This window comes from Pituophis catenifer, unplaced genomic scaffold, assembly GCF_029215685.1.
Source record: "Pituophis catenifer annectens isolate HBS135680 unplaced genomic scaffold, rPitCat1.0.hap2 SCAF_2, whole genome shotgun sequence".
Lineage (NCBI taxonomy): Eukaryota > Metazoa > Chordata > Lepidosauria > Squamata > Colubridae > Pituophis > Pituophis catenifer.
The window spans coordinates 29,800,062-29,825,211 of NW_027256882.1; the positions used below are offsets into that span (position 1 = coordinate 29,800,062).

At 44.2% G+C, this 25,150-nt stretch overlaps 1 protein-coding gene and 1 pseudogene across 1 annotated transcript in view; one reads left to right on the plus strand and one right to left on the minus strand.

Moving 5' to 3' along the window:
- Positions 1–25,150, minus strand: part of LOC139310059 (uncharacterized) — a 649,177-nt gene that overhangs the window by 321,518 nt on the left and 302,509 nt on the right.
- LOC139312013 (zinc finger protein 850-like) lies at positions 1,745–20,129 on the plus strand (annotated as a pseudogene).

Below are 25,150 nucleotides of genomic sequence, written 5' to 3' on the forward strand. Positions count from 1 at the left end.
CCTTTTCACTAAAGGTAGTTTGCACCTACCTTTTTTGGTGGGGAAAAAGAAAAGAAATCTGCCTGCCTAATTTTCCAACGTTGCAGCAACAGCAAAGCCAACAGCCTGCTTTACTTTCAGTTTCATTTTTCAGCATAGCTAGGGGAAAAAACCTGCTCCAGCAAGCAAACAAGCAGCAGAGCCCTGAGCAAAGCAGCTGAGAGCAAATCAGCTGAGAGTCGGGAGGCCGATCTAATCAACCGGCTAATTAGCCTATGCTGAAGCTCCACAGGCCAATAAAATTACAAAAAAACACCGAACCGTTTGTTAAATTGCTGGCTCGCCCGCCCCTCGCCCACCTAGAACCGGCAGAATCCCACCACTGCTTGAGCCCCTCCGCTCTGTAGCAGCCCCTCAAATATTGGAAGACTGCTATCATATCTCTCCTGGTCCTTCTCTTCACTAGACTAGCCATGCCCAGTTCCTGTAACCATTCTTCATATATTTTAGTCTCCAGTCCCCTAAGCATCCTGGTTGCTCTCCTCTGCACTTTTTCTAAAGTCTCAACATCTTTTTTATAGTGAGATGACCAAAACTGGATGCAGTACTGTAGATACGGTTTTACTAAGGCTTAATAGAGTGGTATTAGTACCGCACTTGATCTTGATTGTATCCCTCTGTTAATGCAACTTAGGAGCAATTGATCAAGGGCAATGTCAGCCCTCCGGTCACCGGGGCTGCCAATCGCACAGAGACCTTGGCTGCACCCCATATTGAGATCTGCCAGATGGGCCGGACATTCATGGGGGCCTGGCTTACATGCCGCGCCAGGAGCTGCCAGCTGTGAGGCATGGCTATATACCCACATGCCGTGCCAGGAGCTGCCAGCTCAGCGGCACAAGGCCTCCATGGCTTGAAAAGTACCTACCGGTGTTGAGGCAGTGCCCTGCTTTATCCAGGGCCATGTGAAGCCTGCCAGGGCTGGATGGGAGGTGAGGCCTGCGTGTGGTGCCGCAGCATGTATGGCCTGCACGCTGGGCGGTGTCATCACTGGATGCCACATAAGGGGTGGGGAGTTATAGGGGTGGGCCCTGGGGGATGGAGCTGTGGGAGTGGAGCTGACGCAATTTAAATGGTGGAGGGATTAACCACGTTAGCACTTTGCCTATTGCCAGTTTGTCAGTTTGTGCTGCTTGTTATAGCTTGTGGGATAAAGTTTGTCAGTTAACCATCTTTGGCTCTGTCTAAATTCCTTGCTGACAGCTGGAATGTGACAGGCACTTTATTAGCACTACTCAGCTGCTACTTCACCTCTTTATACAATGGAAGCAGTGATAAATTTCCTAATGGTGAGAACAATTAACCAATTACGTAAAATCATAGAAATGAAAGCGAATGTACTTTCTTTTTCACTTGACTGTATGTGAAAACAACTGTTTGCATTGCTAAGAATTTGTGATTGACCCAGTCAACAAAGGAATTTCATCATTGAATGGATATTCGAACCTGGATCTGGGTAGTCTTCCATGTGTCATGATTAATGTAAGAGCTTCTTTGAGTATTGTGGCATGTTTGCTTTTTCATTGTAATGTAACACTTTTTCTTTTTTTCTCATTTTCTGCAACCATTTCATACACAATTAAAGATACATTTTTATTTGAATCTTATAGACAAAGAAGATGGCAATGAGCACTCTGGACAACTGAGGATAACAAGCAACATTGAACACCAAAGCAAGTCAGTCCAAAAATCAATATATCTTCCATTTCCTTCAGAGAGCCACACAATTCTTAATCTTCCTCAACAAGTGAGAGGGAAACGAGAGAAAATCAAGAAGAGATTTCTAGCTGGGAAAAGCAGGGTGTGAAATTCAAGCATACATTACATGAAAAGTCAAGGGAGATTATTTTTCCATTGGGCAAAAGAGGGAAATATCTGGAAGTTACTGGGGAGGAAAAGGTCAATTGGAAAACCACGTAGAGCAGACAGAGTTGTAGGCCCACTCTGGGAGGAAGAAAACAGCTTGAATAAAAGCACCGCTAAACAAGGAATCATCCATATTTTTGTCCTCCAAAGGAATATGAGTTCTGGAAAAGCTCCATAGATGTGCCTGTTGTGGGAAAGATAGAACTTGCAAATCACAGCTGATTATGCCAGAGAGGATCCCGACTGGAGAAAAGCCGTTCAATACTCTAAACGTGGCAAAACCTCTGATCAGAATACCTCCATTGTGGTTCTTGGAAGGACCCACACAGGAGAGAAGCCCTACAAGTGCTTTAACAGTAAATGCTTTAGGAAGCATGGCAACGTGGACACACACAAAGGAGAAACCGTTTGAATGTCCTGATTGTGAGACATGTTTCTGCGATAATTCCAACCTGGTGATACACCAGAGGATTCACACAAGAAAGAAGCCCTTTAAATGTCCTAACTCTGGGGATAGTTTATGTCAAAATTCTTACCTCGTTTCACACCAGAGCACTCATAAGGGAGAGAAACCGTTGGAATGTCCTGGTTCTGAGAAAAGTTTCAGTAAGAATTCCAGCCTGGTGACACACGAGAGGACTCACACAGGAGTGAAAGCCTTTGAGTGTTCCGAGTGTAGGAAAAGTTTCAGTAACAATTCCAGCCTGGTTCAACATCAGAGGATTCACACAGGAGAGAAACCATTTGAATGTCCTGTTTGTGAGAAAAGTTTCAGTCAGAATTCTCACCTCATGAAACACCAGAGGACTCACACAGGGGAGAAACCCTTTGATCATCCTGACTGTGGGAAAAGTTTCAGTCAGAATTGCAACCTGGTTCAACACCAGAGGATTCACAGAGGCGAAAAATCCTTTGAATGTCCCGATTGTGGTAAAAGTTTCAGTACTAATTTCAGCCTCATGACACACCAGAGAATTCACACAGGAGAAAAACCCTTTAAATGTCCTGATTGTAGGAAAAGTTTCCGTCAGCATTCCAACCTCATCGGCCACCAGAGGACTCACACAGGAGAGAAACTCTTTGAGTGTCCTGATTGTGGTAAAAGTTTCAGTCAGAATTCCAGCCTGGTGAAACACCAAAGGATTCACACAGGAGAAAAACCCTTTGAATGTCCTGTCTGTGGGAAAAGTTTCAGTCAGAATTTCAACCTGATTCAACACCAGAGGATTCACACAGGAGAGAAACTATTTGAATGTTCTGATTGTGGTAAAAGTTTCAGTACGAATTCCACCCTGGTGAAACACCAGAGGACTCACACAGGAGAAAAACCCTTTGAATGTTCCGATTGTGATAAAAGTTTCAGTACCAATTTCAGCCTCATGACACACCAGAGGATTCACACAGGAGAAAAACCCTTTAAATGTTCTGATTGTGGTAAAAGTTTCAGTACGAATTCCACCCTGGTGAAACACCAGAGGATTCACATAGGAGAAAAACCCTTTGAATGTCCCGATTGTGGTAAAAGTTTAAGTACATATTTCAGCCTCATGACACACCAGAGGATTCACACAGGAGAAAAACCCTTTAAATGTCTGGACTGTGGGAAAAGTTTCCGTCAGAATTCCAACCTCATCGACCACCAGAGGACTCACACAGGAGAGAAACTCTTTGAGTGTCCTGATTGTGGGAAAAGTTTCCGTCAGAATTCCAACCTCATCGACCACCAGAGGACTCACACAGGAGAAAAACCCTTTGAATGTCCTGACTGTGGGAAAAGTTTCAGTAAGAATTTCAACCTGGTTCAACACCAGAGGATTCACACAGGAGAGAAACCGTTTGAATGTTCTGATTGTGGTAAAGGTTTCAGTACAAATTCCACCCTGGTGAAACACCAGAGGACTCACACAGGAGAAAAACCCTTTGAATGTCTCGATTGTGGTAAAAGTTTCAGTACCAGTTTCAGCCTCGTGACACACCAGAGAATTCACACAGGAGAAAAACCCTTTAAATGTCCTGACTGTGGGAAAAGTTTCCGTCAGAATTCCAGCCTAGTTCAACACCAGAGGACTCACACAGGAGGGAAACTATATGAGTGTCCAGACTGTGGGAATGATCCCAGTACTAACGTTAACCTTATAAATCATGTACTTATACACAAAGGAGAGAAATCATTTTAATGCCCCTTGTTTGGACGGTGCTTCAGGAAACTTTCCACCCTTATCGCACACAGAAAAATCTCCTGAGGCCCCAAGTGATTAATGTAGAGAAGGGTTGAATTTCATTTCTAGTGTCCCATTGTAAGTCCAGCTGATAAGTCCAGCTGATAAATTGACTATTTAAATTGATTAAATTAACTAGAATTTGCGTGATTTTTTGTAGGCAAATATGTAATGGTATTAGATGCGGCAGAGGAAAGAAAAAGTTGGAAGATATTACTTTGATAATGGCTATCTTGCTTTCAGCTTAAGAAGTTGCTGGATATTTATTTTTGTAGAAATTTGGCTATTATGTAAAAATCTTTTTGGGAGTGTTCTTTGCATTTTGTGATGGTGGATGATAGAAATGCTATGTGCCAGGAATCCCAGCCTTTTTCTCCCTGGGGGCCCCCAAGATTTTCAGCCTTAGAATTCTCCAGCCAGCATCTCTTGGGGATTGGAGCCCTGAGACTATATATTGTGGCTCCACATATAAGGAGAAAGCAAGAGGAGAAAAGACACAGAGGGGGTTCAAAGTTTATCTTTTCCTAACAGTTCCAGGAATTCAGTGCACCAAGCATGTCTGTTCAGATTGTGTCAAGAATGAGGCACGCAAGTGGAAGAAACCATATGAATAGCAAATATATTGGGGGAGTTTAGGGCAGTGAGAAAAGCAATGTAAAATTTCAGATTTAAAGGCTGTTCTGCCCTGCAGGTGACCTTCATGGTTCAAAAGCCAAAAGAAGCAATTCGATTGAAACATGTCAGTTGCTACATATTCCTTTTCTCCCAAGATTTTATTCCATTTGTGGTACTTGCTTTAAAACTGGCTCTCCTTCATCGTAGGGGTGACTTGTTGTGATTTTATGGACACCTTTTGTTGGAAACAATATGGAACACTCATGCCATTGCTGTCTTCTGTGATTTTTTTTTTTAACCTAGCAAACAAACACAGGGTTTCCTAGTGGTGCACCATCCATTTATTATCCTGGAAGAACTGGGCTTAACCTAGGATTTCTTTTTAATAATAATAGCTATTTGCACCGTTTGGGATGTTCAGTTTTACTACTCAGCCTTCAAAATTACACTGGTGTTGAAAAATAGTTCCTCAAAGTTGTGCCCATCACAGTTATTTGGGGGTGGGACTGACTGGCAATTACGATACTTTCGGTGTCCCACAGTCATGGAATTGCCATTTGGAACCTTCACAATTGGCTTCCAATAAACAAAATTGACAGGAAATTGCAAGTCCCACTCATGGTACATTGCACTGAAGAGAACACGGTGATTCGCTTGACTGTTTTTCACACGACCATTGCGGCATCCCCATGGTCACATGTTCAAAATTCAGATGCTTGGCAAAACACCCATAATTATGATGGTTGCAGTGTCCCGGACTCAAGTGATCCTCTTATGTCACCTTCTGACCAACAAAGTCAACAGGGAAGCCAGATTCGCTTAACAACTGTGTGACCAATTTAACAACTGCAGTGATTCATTTAGCAACTGTGGCAAAAAAAGTTGTAAAATGGGGCAAAACTCACTTAACAGATGTCTCCCTTAGCAACAGTGAAATTCTGGGCTCAATTGCAGTTGTAAGTCAAGGACTTCCTGTATTTACATAAAGTATCAGAGTTGGAAGCGACCTTAGAGGTGGTCTAGTCCAACCCACCGATCAAGACAGGAGACCCTATTCCATTTCAGACAAGAGACTGTCCAGACTCTTCTTAAAAGCCTCCAACCGAAACCCTGTCCTTTAATGCCGCTGAAGCTCTTGGGATCATTTCATCAATTAACATCCTCCCCTTGCTTTAAAGTTAGATCAAAAAGTATGAGTGTATTGTATGGAGTAATCACGACAGACACATCCCTCCACCCAAAGAATGAAATATTTTGGGTAATATTAAAAAGAGGCAGAATATTATATTTCCCCAATGGAGAAATGGAGGGAAAAAAATACTAGCAAAGGCAGAAAGCAGTCACAACAGTTTCCAGCAGATACCTGAAATTTTTAGAGATGGATATTTTGTGTCCATTAAGAAATCTAGGACAGCCTATTCACAAACAAAACACCTAGAATGCCAATTGATGGGATTAATCACGAATTAAAATTTGCATTTCCCCATCCAAAATCTAAGGACAGGACCTTTTAGTACACAGGTCCTCAAAGTACGGCCCCTGGGATGGATATGGCCTGCAGAAGCAATGTATTGGGCCCGCGCAGTAGTGGGATTCCGCCCTGCCCCAGCCCCATCCCTACCAGCCATTCTTTGCGTGGCTGGCTGTGCCACCCGCATCGCCCCTTCTCTAGCAGTCGCCCTTATCTTCCAATGCACGGGGGTATGCTTAGCACAAAGGTAAGGGGGAGGGTGGGCAGTGGAGGGTGTGTTTCACAATGGGGTCTCCTCCTCCTGGAGTCCATTATGACGTGGAGCCACAATGTGACCCTGCCCCACTCTCCCCTGACAACAGAAGTGTCGGCTCATTTTCGCCTTCCAGATGTCAGTCTTCCTGCAGATACTGCAGGCTGCCTGTTTTGTGATGCCCTGCCTCCCCGCCAGCCAGTTGATCTTTGGGTCTCTGCCGACCGGCTGATCATCAGCATGCGGCTCATCAGCCTCTGGATGTCAGATTCCCACCATCTAGCACCAGTTCAGGGGTTCCTTCCCCCGCCCCCGGACAGAGAGAGAGAGAGAGAGAAAGAGGGAGGAAGGGAAGGAAGGATGATAGGAAGAAAGACAGAATTGGGGGTTGTGGTAAAAACTGTAGTTCAGTAATAAGGATGTGATGGCCCTCCAGTGGCTACTGCATTACACTCCCATCATTCCTGACTATTAGTTGTGCTTAGATGGCCAGGCCTCCCTCTCCAGGACCCTCCTCTCTGGCAATGCCTCAGGTGTCTCCCGAAGGAGAAGAGATTGGCCAGGAGCCAGGTGTTTCCGAGCCATCAGATAGTGACGAAGAAACATTGTGGTTGGACCCACGCCAGTGTCGGAGAGACAAGCGTGCGCAGCAGAAAAGGAGGCATGCCAGAGATTAAGCTGAGTCACTGGACCACACCCCACAGGCTATAAAAGGGAGTGTGGTGGCCATTTGGACTCTGTGACGGACAAAGCTAATCTCTGGCGAGTCACTTTGCACCTTTGGACACAACGCCTATTTGCTGTGGATTTAATCATAAACTGGACTATTCAAACTGTGTGTATTTTTGTCTGTGTTATCGGAGTAAAAGTTCTTGGCAGGCAGCCACGGAGTTGCTGCCAAGTTCCTTATCACTGATGTTGAGTGTTTGAAGAAGTTTATTTAACCCTTGGCTGGCTGGTTGGGTGCGGGGACAGAACACTACTGTTGAGCGAGGTACCACATATATTGTACCTGTGCATTTTGTTTTTCTTGCCTAAATGAAGAAGCTTACATTTTTCACCATTCAATTTCATTTTGTTAGATAGCACCCAATGTTCAAGTCTGTCAAGATCCTTCTGTATCTTAAGCCTATCTTCTGGAGTGTTGGCTATTCCTGCCAGCTTGGTGTCAGCTGCAAATTTGATGAGTTCCCCATCTATCCCCTCGTCACTGATGAAGATGTTGAAGAGTACTGGGCCTAAAACAGAGCCTTGGGGTACTCCACTGCATACTTCCCTCCATGTAGATGCAGTTCCATTGAGGACTACACGTTGAATGCGGTTGATCAGCCAGTTACAAATCCATCTGGTGCTGATGCTGTCTAACCCACATTTTTCTACTTTATCTAGTAGTAGGTTATAGTCTACTTTATCAAATACCTTACTGAAGTCCAAGTAAATTATACCGACAGTATTCCTCTGGTCCACTAATTTTGTCACTTTGTCAAAGAATGGAATAAGATTAGTCTGGCATGATGTGTTTTTGACAAACCCTTTTGGTTATTACTTTGTTTGCTTCTAGGTGTTCACTGATTCATTGCTTGATCTTTTCCAGAATCTTCCCTGGTATTGAGGTCAGGCTGTAAAGACAGATGCAAAAAAGGAGTTAAGTAGTACTGCTTTGTCCCTGTTGCTTGTCACCTTCTTGCCACTTTCTCCCAACAATGGACCAATTGTTTCCTTGACATTTTTCTTTTCCATGTCCATCTAATTTGTATTTTATGTTTTGATTTTTTTTGCCAATGTGCAAGACAGAGCATTTATTGGTTGAGCACAGACATCGCAGCACAGACACACATCTCCAAAATGCTCCGTCCGGAGCCTTCAGCCTTACAATCCTGGACGGGGTGTCTGTGCTGTGAACGCAAAGAAAGAATGGTGTGTGTGTGTGTGTGTGTGAGAGAGAGAGAGAGAGAGAGAGAGCTGGTGGTGACCCCCTGCCGCCCCGGTACTGACTGTACACCAAGTGCCTGTGCCATAGGGGCAGCCCCCTCACTCTCACCCAGGCGCCACAACCACATAGCCCATGCTACTGAGCACCCATCACGGCAGCCCCAGCCCCAGCATCACCGCCCCCAGTCTTCCTTGGCAGTTCGGGCGGCGGCAGCAGAGAATCCTCCATGTGCGGCGGGCAGAAGTCAGCATGGACACTTCTGGTGAGGGTGGGGCAGTGGCTACATGATGGTGCGCAGGGCCGGAAGTCGCGCAGACCTACAACACCCAGCAGGCCTGGGGCGTCCCGCAGCTGGGCACGAGTCTCTCAGCAGCAATGGCTGAGGCGCTGTGGGTGTTGCTGCTGCCACTGCCTGTGGAGGCTCTGGCCGGCCACTGAGGGCCAAGTTCAACCGCGGGCAGGGAGTGATGGCCATGGCCGGGCCAGCCAAGTTGCATTTGTCGGGGCTGCCCTCGGCGCAGCTGCCCGGCGTCTGGCTGCCAGGCACCAGGAAAGAGTAAGCGGGGTCTGCAGGAAGAAGGGAGGGCAGGCAAGGGTCCCACGAGGCTCCCCTCCCCAGGGAGAGTCCGGCCTGGTCGCCGTCCTGTCCGGTGACTCCCAAGGCAGAGAGGTTTGCTGGCGGGCACTCCAATCGGTCAGCGCCTGGGTGGAGGGACCACAGGACAATTGGAGCAGAGAAGAGCAGGGGGGAAAGGGGTGGCCTCCAGTGACTATCACCATAGAATGGGCATCACACTCCCAGAGCAGCTGCTGCCCTGGCTGGGGTTTGGAAGCCGCAGAAGCGGAGTTTGTGGGAGAGAAAGAAAGACTTCTGTTGCTTCTGCTGCTGGCTGCACACAAAGAAAGCAGCAGAAGTCTTTCTTTCTCTCCTCCAAACTGCAGCTTCAAAACCCTGGATGGAAACCCCTGCTTTTTGGGCAGCCGGGGCGGAGAGGCGATGATGGATAAAGGGAGCCGCAGCCCCGCATGGAGAGTCAGCCACATCGATGATGTGAGACCTGGGAGGCGCGCGAGCAAGGGAGGAAAGGTGCTCCCACGGCTTGGCGCCTTCAGGCCACTCAAGTTCCACACACACCTGCAGGAGGGGAGGGGCTTGATGGCAGCACGCAAAGGACCCTCTCTCTGCCGGACCCCAGCTGTGAGTGCTCAGGCCGCCCAGGGCGTCCTGCACCCTGAAAATAATAAGACCCCCCCCCTGAAAACTAGGCCAAGCCCTTATTTCGGGGTTCAAAAAAAAATAAAATAAGACAGGGTCTTATTTTTGGGGAAACACGGTAGCATCCCCCTGGTCATGTCATTTACATTTGGATACTCAACTGATTCACATTTATGACTGTTGCAGTGTTCCAGAGTCATGTAATCCTCTTTTGTGACCTACTGAGAAGCAAAGTCAATTGGGAAATCAGATTAACTTAATGACTGTGCTATAACCGTATTACTAATTTAACAATAGCAAGGATTCACTTAACAAATGAGTGAAGAAAAGTAATACAATGGGGCAAAACTGACTTAACAAATTCCTCACTTAACAACATAAATTTTGGACTCGATTGTGGTGGTAAATTCAGGATTACCTGTAACTGAGGACTGGAAAAGAGCTGATGTGGTTCCCATCTTCAAAACAGGTAAAATAAACTCATTCAGGAAATTACAGACAGATCAGCCTGACATTAATACCTGGTAACATCTTGGAAAACATATCCAGGCAACAAATCTGTGAACACCTGAAGCAAACAAGTTATAACCAGTAGCTAACATGGGTTGATCAAAAACAGATCATGCCAAACAAACTTTATTTCATTCTTTGACAAAGGGACTAAATTAGTGAACCAGAGAAATGCTATAGACATAGTATACTTAGATTTCAGTAAAGCATTTGATAAAGTAGATCACAACCTACTTCTTTTATTTATTTATTTATTTTGTCTTATACATCCAACAAATGTTAACTTTATAGTGGTCTACATCACAACGCGAGAAGGAAATAAACTTGTCCCATTACATATATAGGGTAACCTGCAAAAGTCTATTACATATACCAAATAACTTATTTATCTACTATCTCTATTTACAGCTCTATTTGAAATCCAATTATACCATTGACTCCAGGATATATAATAGTCTGTGTCCCCTCGTCCTTTCAGCATCATAGTAAGCCGATCCGATTCCGCACAATTCATTATTTTCTGAATTATTACTTGTTCGGGTGGGCTAACATCCATCTTCCAGTATTGGGCCCATGCCAGTCTTGCAGCTATTGTTATGTGTAGCAACAGGTACCATGCTGTTCTATTAATGTTTACGGGTCTTATCCCTAATAAAAATACCTCAGGACACAGTTGTATATGTTGCCCCAACATCTCATTAAGCCACTTCTGAATAATCTTCCAAAATTTCATTGCCTCTCGACAGGTCCACCATTGGTGGAAATATGTACCTTCTTTAATGCCACATTTCCCACAGGTTGAGGATGTTCCAGGGAACATTTTGGCAAGTCTGGCCGGTGGCAAATGCCATCGATATGCCTATTTCTTGCCAACCACCAAAAAGTGAGTTTCTAACTGCTTGACAAATCGTACTCAACGTGTAATCCTCAATAGAGCTATCCCCACATGGAGGGAAGTAAGCAGGCCTAGGAAGCAGGAAAAGGAGGGAACACCTTCCAAAAACCTTTGCCAAGGAAACTGCAAAGCCAGGCATGAAGACTGACCCAAAGGCACCAAATACGAAGCTAAATAGTGTCACGTTTCACTTTTTCACTTGGCTCAGTTGCAAAGGTCGGCTGCTAGGAGTCGAAAACATCTCCCAAAAGCCTTGGTGGAGACTGGACAGGGGTGTTTCTCCACCTCCTGTCGCTAGATGGCGGTCAGGCAACGTCTGTGCCTAGAAAGCCATCAATACAGTGGTGCCATCCGCGATTGCGCTTAAAAAAGGAGTTTTAAACCATTGAGTATGCATTGCTAGAAAGGATAGGAGGAGAGGAGAGGCGCAGAGGAACTTCCTCTTCCGGATGACTCATGGGAGGAAGTTGGTGTGCAGAGCGGCTTTTGTGCTGTTTCCATGGTCGAAGCAGCAGCTGGCAGGTGAGTTGAGGGCTGCAGGTGGGAGGAGAGTCCGGGAGCAACTTGGGCTGGAAGCGGAGAAGCAACTGGGCTGAAGCCTCTCAGCTGCTGCTGCTGCAGGTTCCCTCCCTCCCCAAATGGAAGCCCACTGGTGCTGCAGGCTGGGAAACGGGGGGCTGCAATTTCTGCTGGTGGGAAGATTGAAAAAGCCTCTTTCAAGTGGAGGTTGAGTCTTTGGGAATGGCTTCCCTCCAGAGGTTGTGGCTGCTCCGTCACTGGAGGGTTTTTAAGAGGAGATTGGGCAGCCATTTCTTCTGGACGAAACAAATATAAAATGTATTGGCCACCAACCTTACCATGACATAACTGTGGGCGGCTTAGAGACAGAAAATAATACATACACATTAAAATCTAAATAAATTGTAGGAAGAAAAATCCGGTCAGGTTCCAAGCCAGGAGAAAGGAGTTGGAAATAAAATGCTTAGTGACACAGATGCCAGTCCCAACTGCAGTCAGTAAGTGAGGACTACTTCAATTGGGATGTCACCAAAGGGGTTGTGGAAAGTATTTTCTACCTTTACTTGGAGTTCGTGGCTTCCATGGGCATAACTGGTGCTTCAAATGTTGCAGAGGCTTTAGGCATCATTTGGTCAGCTAAAGCCCCCACATCTGTCAAGTTAGTGTCATGCAAATTGTCAGGTGTGGCTCAATAAAATAAAAGAGAGTTCAAGTGTGTTTGTTAATAAGCCAACGCATTTCTTCAGCTGAATAAAGATGGGTCCCTCCTAAGAAGGAAGGAACCCTGAGCATAGTGAAAAGCAGATATTTATATATTTCTTTGCTTTCGCTTCATTACATAAGAGGCAGCTGGGACACGACAGATAAAGTATAGAAATATAGAAATAATAAAAATTATAAAAATAGGCAAGCATGCCTTTTGTGATTTTGGTCACGTGCCTAACAGACAGGCTAGTGGTTTCCTGTGAACGTTTCCATGGCCTCAGGAGACTATTGAGGCCTGAACTTCAGCCTTACCATCTCAACATATGAGCAAACATCAAATTTATAAGGTTCCTGATTAATATTAGCGCAGAAGGTATGATTGAGATATTTTTCAGGCTTGAAAGACGTTGATTTTCTCCATATTGTAGATGTGTGTATTATTTCTGATTGTATATATCTCCAAATGCATAATCTCTCCCCAGGACTTCCACATAAACAGTCATGTGAAAAAAAAGTACACTCTTCTTGACTTACATCAGGTCATCTTTTAATTTATAAAAAGAAAGCCAAAATGGAGAAGTCATGTGTAAAAAAAGTATGAGTCAATAATTTGTAGAAATACCTTTAGCAGCAAGAACCCCTCCACCACCGTGTATGACGGTTTACATGAGATGCTTGTGCTGATATGCTGTGTTTTGTTTTCATCAAATACGTCACTGCATTACGGCCACCAACTCCATTTTGGTCTGGTCGGTGCAAAGGACAGTGTTCCAGAAGTCATGTGATTTGTTCAGATGCAACTTTGCAAACCTCAGCCTTGCTGCTATGACCTTTTTAGAGAGAAGAGGGTTTCTCCTCACAACCCTTCCAAATAAACCATATTTATCCAGTCTTTTTCTAATTTCGCTGTCATGAATCTTAACATTTAAAATGCTAAATGAAGCCTGTAGAGTCTGAGATATAACTCTTTGTTTTTTTAGTAATTTCTCTGGCCATTGCATAGTCTGGCCTTGGGGTGAATTTTCTCGGATGTCCAGTTCTGGGACGATTGGCAACTGTCTTGAATATTTCCCACTTGTGAATAATCTTTTTAACAGATTAACAGAGTTGTAAGGGACCTTATAGATCATCTAGTCCAACCCTGCCCCTCCCCCAACTCAAGCAGGGGACCATACACCATTTCTGACAAATGGCAGTCCAACCTTTTCTTGAAAGTCTCAAGTGATGAAGCTCCTACAACTTCCAAAGGCAAGCTGTTCCATTGGTTGATTGTTCTCACTGTTAGAAAGTTCCTCCTTATTTCTAGGTTGAATCTCTCTTTGGTCAGTTTCCATCCATTATTCCTTGTCTGGCCTTCAGGTTAGGGTTAGCTTGACCCCTTCCTCTCTGTAGCAGCCCCTCAAATATTGGAAGACTGCTATCATGTCTCCCTTGGTCTTTCTCTTCACTAGACTAGCCATGCCCAGTTCCTGTAACCGTTCTTCATATGTTTTAGTCTCCAGTCCCCTAATCATCCTGGTTGCTCTCCTCTTCACTTTTTCTAGAGTCTCAACATCTTTTTTATAGTGTGATGGCGAAAACTGGATGCAGTACTCTAGGTGTGGTCTTACTAAGGCTTTATAGAGTGGTATTAGTACCTCACTTGATCTTGATTGTATCCCTCTGTTAATGCAATTTAGGATTGCATTGGCTTTTTTGCTGCCGCTGCACACTGCTGGCTCATATGTAGCTGGTTGTCCACTAAGACTCTCAAGATCCCTCTCACAGTCACTGCTATTAAACCTGGTTTCACCCAGTTTATATGTGTACTTTTGGTTTTTCTTACCTAAGTGTAAGACTTTACTTTTCTCTACATTGAATTTCATTTTGTTAGATAGGGCCCAGTGTTCAAGTCTGTCAAAATCCATCTAGATCTTGAGCCTATCTTCTAGGGCCATGATGGCGAAACTATGGCACGTGTGCCACCTGTGGCACGAGGAGCCATATCTGTGGGCACACGAGCATTGCCCTAGTTCTGCTCCAGCATGCATGTGTACACTGGCCACCTGATTTTCGGGCCTTCTGAGCCCACTGGAAGTCGGGAAAAGGGCTGTTTCTGGCCTCCAGAGAGCCTCCAGGGAGGGGGGAGGCCATTTTCACCCTCCCCACGCTCCAAGAAAGCCTCTGGAGCCTGGGGAGAGCGAAAAACAGTCCTACCGGGCCCACTGTGCCATCATGTGCCAAAAGTGGGGGGAGTGCGAGGTGGGGGTTGTGCGTGCATGTGCAGTGGGGGTGAGGCACATTGAATTATGGGTGTGGGCACGCACATGCGTGACCCCCCCATGCGACCTCCGCCTTTGGCATGCGACGGCAAAAAAGTTAGCCATCACTGTTCTAGGGTGTTAGCTATTCCTGCCAGTTTAGTATCATCTACAAATTTGGTAAATTCCCCTTCTGTTCCCTCATCTAAGTCTGTTTATGAAGATATTGAAGAGTACTGGGCCTAAGACATTACTTTTGGTCAAGGTGGATAAAAATCAATGATTTTTTTAAAAAAAATAAAAAAAAATCAGATTTTTTTTATATAAATCGGATTTTTTTGATTTTTATCGAATTTATTTTAATAAAAAACTTTTGGGGTAAAAATCTATCGTAAGATAGTTTTCTATTTAAGATACATAAATAATTTAGTTTATTCAGCATGAAATGGAGCTTAGTTATGTAGCATGAGGCTGTATATTCTGCAACACTGGGACTATCGGTGAGTCAACAGTGGGTCAAAGGAGTAGCAGAGATGACAGTTGCTCTTTAAAAATTATGATTTAAATCGAGTTGATTTAAATCAAGCCTTTTTACTAGTGATTTAAATCATGATTTAAATTGTGATTTAAATCAACTTGATTTAAATCAAATCCACCCTGCTTTTGGTACCCCACTGCTTACTTCTCTCCATGTAGACTTGAACCCATTAAGGGCTACTCGTTGAGTACGGTTTGTCAGCCAGTTGCGAATCCATCTGGTGGTGAAGCTATCCTACTTTTTTCTAGTTTACGAAGAAGTAGGTTGTGGTCTACTTTGTCAAATGCCTTGCTGAAGTCTAAGTATATTATGTTCACAGTATTTCGTTGGTCATCTAATTTAGTCACTATGTTGAAGTATGAAATAAGATTGGTTGCTAATTATTACTTTACTCATTTCTAGGTGTTGGCAGATCTGGTTTTTTATTATCTTTTCCAGTATCTTCCCAGATATTGACGGCTGATTGGTTTTTAGTTTCCTGGGTCTGTTTTTTTCCCCTTTTTGAAGATGGGAACCACATCAACTCTTTTCCAGTCCTCTGGTAGTTCCCCGGTGTTCCAGGATTTTTAAAAGATGTGGTGCAGTGGTTCTGAGGTGACATCTGCCAGCTCCTTTAGAACTCTGGGATGTAACCCATCAGGTCCTGGTGGTTTGTATTCATCAAGATCAGACAGGGATTTTCTTACTATTTTTTTGCCTATTTTAACTTTTATTTCCAGTCTGTTTTTTACAATTATGTTTCTGGTAGGTTGGGCTATAGTTTCTTTTTGCGTGAAGACCGATGCAAAGAATTTTCTGGTTTCTTCTTGGATTTCTTGTTTTTCTTTCTCAGCACTATTGTGCTGGTCTGGGCTTTTATGATCATATTTTTCAGAGTTTCCCAAGATTCTTGAGTTGTTTTCCACTTTAGGATTTTCATCCAATGAATCTTTTCCAAGAAAATTTGATTTGCATTGGCCAAGAATCTTCCTCACTTTAGAATGATGTATTTTTAATTGTTTGGAAATGGCCTTTTAAACCTTCCCAAATTGATGGGCAGCAACAATTGCTTCTCTAAGATAACTGCTGATATCATTACTCTTTGGCATAGTATTAACACACACCTCAATGCCAGAGACCAGGAAACTCCTACAACTTCGGCTTTTATAGATGTAGTCACATTTGCTGACGATCAATTGATCAAGGGCACTTTATTAGGAGTATTTGGCTGCTACTTCACCTCTTTATACTATGGAAGCAGTGAGAAATTTCCTAATGGTGAGAATAATTAACCATCAGAACAGCTTGCCTTCAGACATTGTGGTGCTCCATCACTGGAAGCTTTTAAGAAGAGATGTAAAATCCACTTGTCTGTAATGGTATTGGGTGTCCTGCTTGAGCAGGGCTTGCATTAGAAGACTTCCAAGGTCCCTTCCAATTCTGTTATTCTCTTCTGTTCTGTTGCGATGATACTTATGATACCCTGATAAGTAAAACAATAGAAATGAAAGAGAATGTACTTTCTTTTTCACTTGACTGTATGTGAAAACAACCCTTTGCATTGCTAAGAATTTGTGATTGACCCAGTCAACAAGTGAATTTCTTCCTAATGGATATACGAACTTGGATCTGGGGAGTCTTCCATGTGTCGTGATTAATGTAAGAGCTTCTTTGAGTATTATGGCATGTTTTCATTTTCATTGTAATGTAAAAGTTTTTCTTTTTTCCTCATCATCTGCAACAATTTCATGCACAATTAAAGATACATTTATATTTGAATCTTATAGACAAAGAAGATGGCAATGAGCACTCTGGACAACTGAGGATAACAAGCAACATTGAACACCAAAGCAAGTCAGTCCAGAAGTCAAAATATTTTCCATTTCCTTCAGAGAGTCATACAATTATTCATCTTCCTCAGTAAGTGAGAGAGAAATAAAAAAAAATCAAGAAGATATTTCTGTTTGTGGGAAAAGCTTCAGTAAGAATTCCAGCCTGGTGAAACACCAGAGGACTCACACAGGAGAGAAACCGTTTTAAATGTCTTGATTGTGGAAAAAGTTTCAGTCAGCATTCCAGCCTAATGACACACCAGAGGACTCACATAGGAGAGAAACCCTTTGAATGTCCTGATTGTGAGAAATGTTTCAATGATAATTCCAGCCTGGTTAGACATCAGAGGATTCACACAGGAGAAAAACCCTTTGAATGTCCTGTTTGTGGGAAAAGTTTCAGTACCAATTCCAACCTTGTGACACACCAGAGGACTCACACAGGAGAGAAACCCTTTAAATGTCCTGATTGTGGGAAAAGTTTCAGTCAAAGTTCCTGTCTCATTGCCCACCAGAGGATTCATGCAGGAGAGAAACCGTTTGAATGTCCTGTTTGTGGGAAAAGTTTTAGTCAAAATTCCCACCTCGTGGAACACCAGAGGACTCACACAGGAGAGAAACCTTTTGAATGTCTTCACTGTGGGAAAAGTTTCAGTCAGAACTCCACCCTTGTTCAACACCAGAGGATTCACACAGGAGAAAAACCCTTTAAATGTCCTGACTGTGGGAAAAGTTTCTGTCATAATTCCAACCTCATCGGCCACCAGAGGATTCACACAGGAGAGAAACCGTTTGAATGTCCTGATTGTGGTAAAAGTTTCAGTCACAATTCCAGCCTGGTGAAACACCAGAGGATTCATACAGGAGAGAAACCCTTTAAATGTCCTGACTGCGGGAAAAGTTTCCGTCATAATTCCAACCTCATCGGCCACCAGAGGGTTCATACAGGAGAGAAACCGTTTGAATGTCCTGATTGTGGTAAAAGTTTCAGCAAGAATTCCAACCTGGTTAAACATCAGAGGACTCACACAGGAGAGAAACCCTTTAAATGTCCTGACTGTGGGAAAAGTTTCAGTCAAAGTTCCTATCTCATTGTCCACCAAAGGATTCATGCAGGAGAGAAACCATTTGAATGTCCTGTTTGTGGGAGAAGTTTTAGTCAAAATTCCCACCTCGTGGAACACCAGAGGACTCACACAGGAGAGAAACCCTTTAAATGTCTTGCTTGTGGAAAAAGTTTCAGTCAGCATTCCAGCCTAATGACACACCAGAGGACTCACACAGGAGAGAAACCCTTTAAATGTCCTGATTGTGAGAAATGTTTCAATGATAATTCCAGCCTGGTTAGACACCAGAGGATTCACACAGGAGAAAAACTCTTTGAATGTCCTGTTTGTGGGAAAAGTTTTAGTACCAATTCCAACCTTGTGACACACCAGAGAACTCACACAGGAGAGAAACCCTTTAAATGTCCTGACTGTGGGAAAAGCTTTAGTAAGAATTCCAGCCTGGTGACACACCAGAGGACTCACACAGGAGAGAAAACCTTTAAATGTCTTGATTGTGGAAAAAGTTTCAGTGAGCATTGCAGTCTAATGACACACCAGAGGACTCACACAGGAGAGAAACCCTTTAAATGTCCTGATTGTGAGAAATGTTTCAATGATAATTCCAGCCTGGTTAGACACCAGAGGGTTCACACAGGAGAAAAACCCTTTGAATGTCCTGTTTGTGGGAAAAGTTTCAGTACCAATTCCAACCTTGTGACACACCAGAGGACTCACACAGGAGAGAAACCCTTTAAATGTCCTGATTGTGGGAAAAGTTTCAGTCAAAGTTCCTATCTCATTGGCCACCAGAGGATTCATGCAGGAGAGAAACCTTTTGAATGTCTTCACTGTGGGAAAAGTTTTAGTCAGAACTCCACCCTTGTTCAACACCAGAGGATTCACACAGGAGAAAAACCCTTTAAATGTCCTGACTGCGGGAAAAGTTTCCGTCATAATTCCAACCTCATCAGCCACCAGAGGATTCACACAGGAGAGAAACCGTTTGAATGTCCTGATTGTGGTAAAAGTTTCAGTAACAATTCCAGCCTGGTGAAACACCAGAGGATTCATACAGGAGAGAAACCCTTTAAATGTCCTGACTGTGGGAAAAGTTTCCGTCATAATTCCAACCTCATCGGCCACCAGAGGGTTCACACAGGAGAGAAACCGTTTGAATGTCCTGATTGTGGGAAAAGTTTCAGCAAGAATTCCAACCTGGTTAAACATCAGAGGACTCACACAGGAGAGAAACCCTTTAAATGTCCTGAGTGTGGGAAAAGTTTCAGTCAAAGTTCCTATCTCATTGTCCACCAGAGGATTCATGCAGGAGAGAAACCGTTTGAATGTCCTGTTTGTGGGAGAAGTTTTAATCAAAATTGCCACCTTGTGGAACACCAGAGGACTCACACAGGAGAGAAACCTTTTGAATGTCTTCACTGTGGGAAAAGTTTCAGTCAGAACTCCACCCTTGTTCAACACCAGAGGATTCACACAGGAGAAAAACCCTTTAAATGTCCTGACTGTGGGAAAAGTTTCCGTCATAATTCCAACCTCATCGGCCACCAGAGGATTCACACAGGAGAGAAACCGTTTGAATGTCCTGATTGTGGTAAAAGTTTCAGTAACAATTCCAGCCTGGTGAAACACCAGAGGACTCACACAGGAGAAAAACCCTTTAAATGTCGTGACTGTGGGAAAAGTTTCCGTCAGAATTCCACCCTGGTTCAACACCAGAGGATTCACACAGGAGAGAAACCCTTTTAATGTCCTGCCTGTGGAAACAGTTTCTGTCAGAATTCCAACCTCATTGGCCACCAGAGGATTCACATAGGAGAGAAACCCTTTGAATATCATGATTGTGGAAAAGTTTCTCTCAGAAATCCCCGCTCGTGCACCGGAGGACTCCCACAGGGGAGAAACCATACGGGTGTCCAGACTGTGGGATAGATTTTGGAATTAGGACTAATCTTCTTAATCATAAGCTTATACACACAGGGGAGAAACCATTTGAGTGCCCTGTGGATGGTGCTTCAGGAAACCTTCCACCCTTATTGCACACAAGAAAATCCACATGAGGCCCTAAGTGATGAGTGTAGAGAAGGTTTGAATTTCATTTCTAATGTCCCATTGTAAGTCCAGCTGAGAAATTGACAGTTAAATTTGACTATAAACAATTTGTCTAATTTTTTGTAGGCAAATATGTAATTGTATTAGACGGGAAAGAGGAAAATAAAAAATTGCAACATATAAGTTTGATAAGAAGTTGCTGGAAGAACTTGCTGGATAAGAAGTTGCTGGATACAGGTAGTCCTCGACTTACGAATGTAATGGAGCGTGCCCATTCCACCCGTCACTCGAGAATTCGTGGGAGTGAATCTCTTACATTGAACAACATCACTCCCTGCTTTGGCCCTTGCATTTGCTGCTTTCTTGTCCCGCATCAGTCTGACGAGACCTCCGGCACCAAGAAAGCAGCATGCAGTTTCTCAGGACTGCTTTCTCATCGGCAAAGCACTTGAGGATTGCGTTCCTTTATGCTTTGGCAGCCCTTTGCAAAAAGTTGCTGGATATAGGTAGTCCTCAAGTTTCAAATGGAGTGGATGCTGCCCATTCCATCTGTAACTCGAAAATTCATGGGAGTGAATCTCTTACATTGAATGACATCGCTCACTGCTATCGCCCATGTTTTCAATTAGTGAATTTGAAGACATTTAACTCCTTGTCCAAGAAGCTTCTCCAGCTCTGAAGAAGAGCTGAAGAAGCTTATTGGATGACAAGCAAAATGTCTTCAAAGAAAAACCAGAAAGTCCAATTGCCTCTTTAAAAAGCACCTTTGGGTTCTGTTTTAGGCACAAAGCCATCTCAGAGACTTTGACCTATACTGTCCTCTCAAGCCTTGGAAAGGGGAAATCGACTTTCAAAAAATCTTGCGAAGCAAATTGCAGGGAATACAGGATAACTTCCCAAAACCTATTTTTGCAACTAAGCGAACCTTGAAGAGGGAACCTTGACCTACTTAGCTTCTCAAGATTAGGGAGATGCTGTGCCATAAATATTTATGAAGTTCTTCTTTGTATGCAAAGCCACTAAATGAATTCCAGCTTCATCCTATCAGTAGAATAATGAAACACTAAAGAATAACTGGGAACATCCACCTTCCAAACCACATCTAGATAGGAGAGATTCGTTCTATCTGCATCCTTGCAGAGCCTAAATCTCACTAGAGGGAAGACTTGCTCTGAGCAGCCTTCCCAATCTCCACAGGAGTTAGATTTATTATTCCCAAACAGTTTGGGCAAAAGACTTGGAGGGCACTACTTTGCAGAAAGCTGATGTATAGATTTCTGCACTTTCTTAGGGGTGACTCAGTGGAGATCAAAACCTCTCTACATCCCCAAACTTTATGACTGATTTCCCGTGTCTGCCAAGGATTTAAGACCCAGGAGAATCAGTGGGTCAGAGGCTCAAAGGGAGCCAGCTTCATTCGTGCTACCCAGAGATGGTTCCAAACTGCCAAACTAGCAGTTCGAAAGCACGTAAAAAAATGCAAGTAAAAAAATAGGGACCACTTTGTGGGAAGGTAAAAGCGCTCCATGCTTAGTCATGCCAGCCACATGACCACGGAAAAAGTCTTCAGACAGTGCTGGCTCTTCGGCTTAGAAATGGAGATGAGCACCGCCCCTAGAACCAGAAACGACTAGCACGCATGTGTGCAGGGAACCTTCACCTTTACAAGATCAGCAGGGCAACTATGCTCTCTGTGAGATATGGTCAGGGAATATTAAACATTTTGATCCACTGGTCCAAAAATTCCTGTCTGATTCTTCCCCCTGTGCCCATGCAGGCCCAATTCAGCTTCTGGTCAATGTTTACTTACAACAAGACTTTAAGAAGTCTATACAACTTTTGGGGTGCAGGAGCACCTCAGATATTTACTAGTGAATGTAACTGAATGGTCTGTGTGGATAATCACTGGGGACTTTTCATGACTGAGTGGAGAACACAAACTGTACCTCCCTGCTCTTAACCCAGCACAATATCCACCCTATCCAATGCCCTCCCTATGCTCAGACTGAAGAAAATGGCCTTAGGAGCAATGGTGGGTTGCTCCCGGTTCGGTCCCATTCTTGTGAACTGGTAGTAAAAGTGGCGGGAAGCTCCGCCCACCCATCCGGATGTCATGATGGACAATCTGCGTCTGTGCAGAAGCACATGCACGTTCCCATTGCAAACCGGTAGTAAAGGTAAATAGAACCCACCCCTGCTTGGGAGATATGCAAACTCCATTACTAAAGAGGTGAGGAGAAAGCATCTCCCAAGTCCATAGCACACGGATCCTATTCAGAAGAGACTCAGACAGACACCTCCCTAATTCACAGGAGTATAAGAAGGGAGGAGAAGGTACAAAGAAGATACTTTACATGTGTTTTTATCCAAAAAGGAAACATGACACAACTTATCAAAAACAGAATCATAAGTGTCAGATTAGGAATGCAAATTAAAATATGGAAAAATAAGGTAAGAGAACACCTGTCAGCTCTAGACCCGTGATGGCGAACCTATGGCACGCGTGCCAGTAGCCATATCAGTGGACACGCCAGCTCAGCTCTGGCGTGCACATGCTTGCCAGCCAGCTGATTTTCGGGCCTTCTGGGCCCACCAGAAGTAGGGAAGCAGGCTGTTTCCTGCCTCTGGAGGGCCTGGGTGGGGGCGTGGAGAAGGCTCCAGATCCTCTCTATGCATCTGCGGAGGGCGAAAACAGCCTTTCCCGCTCCCTCGGAGGCCCTCCAAAGTCCTGAAACGGCCCGTTTCCCAACTCCCAGTGGGACAGGAAGTGATGTTTTTTGCTGTCCAAAGCCTCCAGAAACTCCTAGAGAGGCTCTGGAGGCCGAGGACAGCAAAAAAGTTACTTCCTGTCCCACCTGGAATTGGGAAATGGGCTGTTTCAGGTCTTTGGAGGGCCTCCAAGGGAGTGAGAAAGGCTGTTTTTGCCCTTCCCAGATAAATAGAGAGGACCTGGAACCAGGTAAGAAAGAAAAACGGGCCTACCAGGCCATCACGTGGCAAGAGCGGGGGTGGGGTGGGGGTTAGGTGCGCATGCGCAGGGCACAGCGCATAGAATTATCAGTGTGGGCACACACGCGCACGACCCTCCCCTGCTCCCCCCCTCTCCTGGCATGCAATGGCAAAAAGGTTAGCCATCGCTGCTCTAGACCAATTCAAATCATTGGGTCAGGACGGACTGCAGCCAGAGTTCTGAAGGAACTAGTAAATGTGATTTCAGAACCATTGTAACATATGTTTCAAAGTCCTTGGAGCACGGGGAACTAGAGGTAGACCTCAATTTACAATAGTTAATTTAGTGACCGAAGTTACAACAACATTGAAAAAAGTGATTTATGTCCATTTATCACACTTATTACCATTGTAGCATCCCCCTGGTCATGTTATTTACATACAGATGCTTGACATTTATGACGGTTGCAGTGTCCCGGAGTCATGTGATCCCCTTTTGTGACATGCTATCAACCAAACTCAATGGGGAAACCAGATTCACTTAACAACAGTGTTACTCATTTAACAATAGCAATGATTCATTAACAAATGTGGCAAGAAAAGTCATAAAATGGGGCAAAATTCACTTAATAAGTTTTACACTTAACAACATAAATTTTGGACTCAATTGTGGTTGTAAGTTCAGGACTACCTGTAACTGAGGACTGGAAAAGAGCTGATAGGGTTCCCATCTTTAAAGAGGTAAAAAACCTGCAGGAATTTACAGACAAAACAGCCTAACACCTTGGAAAACATATCCAAGCAATAAATCTAAAAATGGACTTGTCTGAAATGATATAGTCTCCTGCTTGAGCAGGGAGTTGGAACAGAAGACCTCCGTGGTCCCTTCCAACTCAATCCTGATTGATTGATTGATTGATTGATTAAACCATTGAGTACTGCATTGCTAGAAAAGATGGGAGGAGAGGAAAGCGCAGAGGAACTTCCTCTTCCGGATGACTCATGGGAGGAAGTTGGTGTGCAGAGCGGCTTTTCTGCTCTTCCCAGGGTCGAAGCAGCAGCTGGCAGGTGAGTTGAGGGCAGGTGGGAAGAGAGTCCGGGAGCAACTCGGGCTGTTCGGTTCCCTCCACGGCCTGGAAGCGGAGAAGCAACTGGGCTGAAGCCGGTCAGCTGCTGCTGCTGCTGCAGGTCCTCTGCCTCTGCAGGTTCTAAACCCCGGCTGGAAACCTCTGCTCTGCGGGCAGCCGGGGCAGAGAGGCGATGATGGGCAAAGGGAGCCACAGCCCCGCATGGAAAGTCAGCCACATTGATGTGGTGAGGCCTGGGAGGCGCGCGAGCAAGGGAGGAAAGGTGCTCGTGCCCCTTGCTGCCTTCAGACCACTCACGTTCCACACACACCTGCAGAAGGGGAGGAGCTTGATGGTGGCACGCAGAAGGACCCTCTCTCTGCCAGACCCCTGGCTGTGAGTGCTCAGGCCGCCCAGGGCCTCCTGCACCCTGAAAATAATAAGATCCGAAGGGCCAAGCTCTTATTTTGAGGTTCAAAAAAATATAAGACAGGGTCTTATTTTCAGGAAAACACGGTAGCATCCCCATGGTCATGTCATTTACATTCGGATGCTCAACAACTAATTCACATTTATGACTATTCCAGAGTCATGTGATCCTCTTTTGTGACCTACTGAAAACCAAAGTCAATTGGGAAATCAGATTCACTTAACGACGGTGCTATAAGTGTATTACTAATTTAAGATTAGTAAGAATTCACTTAACAAATGAGTGAAGAAAAGTAGTACAATGGGGCAAAACTCACTTAACAAATTCCTCACTTAAGAACATAAATTTTGGACTCAATTGTGGTGGTAAATTCAGGATTACCTATAACTGAGGACTGGAAAAGAGCTGATATGGTTCCCATTTTCAAAACAGGTAAAATAAATTAGTCCAGGAAATTACAGACAGATCAGCCTGACATTAATACCTGGTAACATCTTGGAAAACATATCCAGGCAACAAATCTGTGAACACCTAGAAGCAAACAAGTTATAACCAGTAGCCAACATGGGTTGATCAAAAACAGATCATGCCAAACAAACTTTATTTCATTCTTTGACAAAGTGGCTAAATTAGTGAACCAGAGAAATGCTATAGACATAGTATACTTAGATTTCAGTAAAGCATTTGATAAAGTAGATCACAACCTACTTCTTGCCAACCTAGAAAAATGTGGGATAGGCAGCACCACCACAAAGTGA